At 38.5% G+C, this 2,500-nt stretch overlaps 1 protein-coding gene across 1 annotated transcript in view; it reads left to right on the top strand.

Annotated features, from left to right (window-relative positions):
• Window positions 1-839, top strand: part of LOC107576648 (protein BTG2-like) — a 2,563-nt gene extending 1,724 nt beyond the window's left edge. The window contains exon 2 of the mRNA XM_016262790.1: window positions 1-839. This exon is cut by the window's left edge and continues 386 nt beyond it. The gene's annotated coding sequence lies outside the window, so the exon portion shown is untranslated.
• The last annotated feature ends 1,661 nt before the right edge of the window (window positions 840-2,500 follow it).

The following is a 2,500-nucleotide window of genomic DNA, read 5'->3' as shown; positions in this document are numbered from 1 at the left end:
GTTTACCGTTCCCGCGACTTCACGGCCTGATCCGAATCCTTTATTTAAGATGAACTTTAAAGCACTGGTTGTTACGCGACTGGACAACTGACTCTAGAGATATTTCGGCACTGTGACTCTTGTTTGTTTTTACGATCCCAAAACAGGTTTTGGGTGTTTCCACTGGTGCTCGCGCGCGCTTTTAGCGCAATTACGATGATACCTCACGAGAATGTAACGCAATTAAGGGCCTGAAACGTACTTATTTCTATAAGCTTACAAAGGTTCTCTTCAAACTCAACCATGATGATAATAATAAAACTAGTTTGCGCTTTATAGCGCCACCTGTGGTGGCTTTGAGAATGCAACGTATTTGCGTTAAGTACATTTCAGGTGGTGCTTCATATAATTTCTGCAGGAGCTGCTAATGAGAGATGTGTATATATCAAATATACTTTAATACAACGAACAAACTCCCATAATCCCCTCTTGCCTTAACCACAGCGCCACCGCTCCCTTAATAAACGTCACTGCCTGGCTCTTTAAGTCTTACTGTGCAATATTCAGGCAATACGCTCTTGAAACGAGTCGCGCGGACTGGAGGCTCCACCGCTGGCGGCTCTAGTGGAAGTGATTGTGTTTTTCCCAGAATGCTTTGCGTGTGTTGGTTGGTTCGGGGCGGGAGTGCTAGCAGAGACTCGTCTGTAGCACGTTGCGGGCTGCTGAGCAGCTCGTTTACTGTTTTAGATGTCGTTTGTAAGCTATTTCCAGAGCAGAGTTGCTTTTAATGGGTTTTTTTTTTTATAAATGCATTTGTGCAGATCTAGAGCCGTACAGTCGATTATTACAATAAACCTTTTATGAATGAAACACTCCTCTCTGGTCTGATGTCTTCATGGTGTTGTAATGAAGCTTCACGAGCGGCGTCTGGTCGGCTTGTTTTTCTCCTTGGACAACATTTTAAAGCATCATAGATGCAACTGACATGAAGGTTAAAATCATGCTGCCTTATTAAAAAATGAACTGACAATTTGTTAATTGGCAGCATTACGTGAATTTATGCAATTTTACGTTACGTGCATCACATTACGTGCACTTGCATGCAATATTGTATCATGTTTTGAAATGCATCTAATTAGGTTTATCTAAATGTACACTTATTACACATGCACTTTTAATTTTTCGCCTTGTATACTTTATTTATTTTTTTTCTTCTATACTTTATGCTGTGTGTGCACAGTACAGATTTCATTCTCATTTTTGCTTCTGTTTAAATTAGTTTCTGTATTTTAAATATGCAACAACCATTTAAAGACGAAAAAATAGTTTTGCTGTGCTTGCATGACGACAACGAGATATCGTAAAACGACTGAATTGTGCTTTTATTAAAACGGATAAATCACTCTAAAATAGACTTTTTCCCAACTCAGCTGTACGTTATAAAATGCTAAGTGTCAAATTATTGGACTGAATGAAATCTTGGGTGGAAACTAATATAACGATATTGAATTGTGATGTTATTATCAGTGCTGGGGAGTAACTACTTGCATGTAACAGATTTACGTAATTTAATTACAAAAATGTAACTAATCTGTTACAGTTGCTTAAGAAAACGGGTGTAATTAAATTAGTTACTTATGAAAATGTTAATGTTTAACAAGGGGGTTACATCTGAATACTACTTTCCGCATACAGATTAAGATTATAATAGTTTAACTTTAAAGCACAGCCACCACAACATCCCTTTTTTTTAAATTTCAGATTTTTAAAGAAGTGAACCCTGCCTGCTTTGTTTAAAAATCAGAAATTTAAGAAAGTAACCAAATGCAATCAGTTAAAACACTTTAAAGTAAATGAAATCGTTACACTACTTGCATTTTAAACAGGGTAACTTGTAATCTGTAACCAGTTACATTTCCAAAGTAGCCTTCCCAGCTCTGCATGTTATACATGCTAACATCAAACTATTGAAATCAATTGTGAATGAAAGGTTAGCTACAACTTATATTAAACTTGTACTCCATAGAGTTGTCAACTTAGCAACGTGCTATCAACAACCTTTATTTTTCATCAAACATTAAGTGTTAAGTGTAATGAGGTGTTGTTTGGGTTGGTGCACTACACATCTGAAAGGGTAGCTGTCTATTTAGGCAGTATAGGCTGCACTGTTGTGTCCGTCTGGTTGCTTTGTTCTGTTTGTGAGCGATTACGGTCAGCAGAGGATTTGTGTCCTGACGTCATAAAAGCACAATCGCTGCCTTAATTGAGGCTGTTTTGTGAGTGTGTGAGTGTGTGAGTCAGACACAAACACACACGGGCAGATGGCCTGTTGAGTGCGAGGCTGCCCACATATGGAGATGCACACTATTGTTCAGAGACGCTGCTGACGCTTGAACTAACACTCACATACACAAACACACACACATACACTGACTCACTCACACACACACTCACACACACACACACACTCACACATACACTAACACTCACATTCACAAACACACACACATACACTGACTCA

Source organism: Sinocyclocheilus grahami, unplaced genomic scaffold (assembly GCF_001515645.1).
Source record: "Sinocyclocheilus grahami isolate Dianchi unplaced genomic scaffold, SAMN03320097.WGS_v1.1 scaffold4092.1, whole genome shotgun sequence".
In the NCBI taxonomy this organism is placed as follows: Eukaryota; Metazoa; Chordata; class Actinopteri; order Cypriniformes; family Cyprinidae; genus Sinocyclocheilus; species Sinocyclocheilus grahami.
This window is presented reverse-complemented; position numbering and strand designations above follow the sequence as displayed.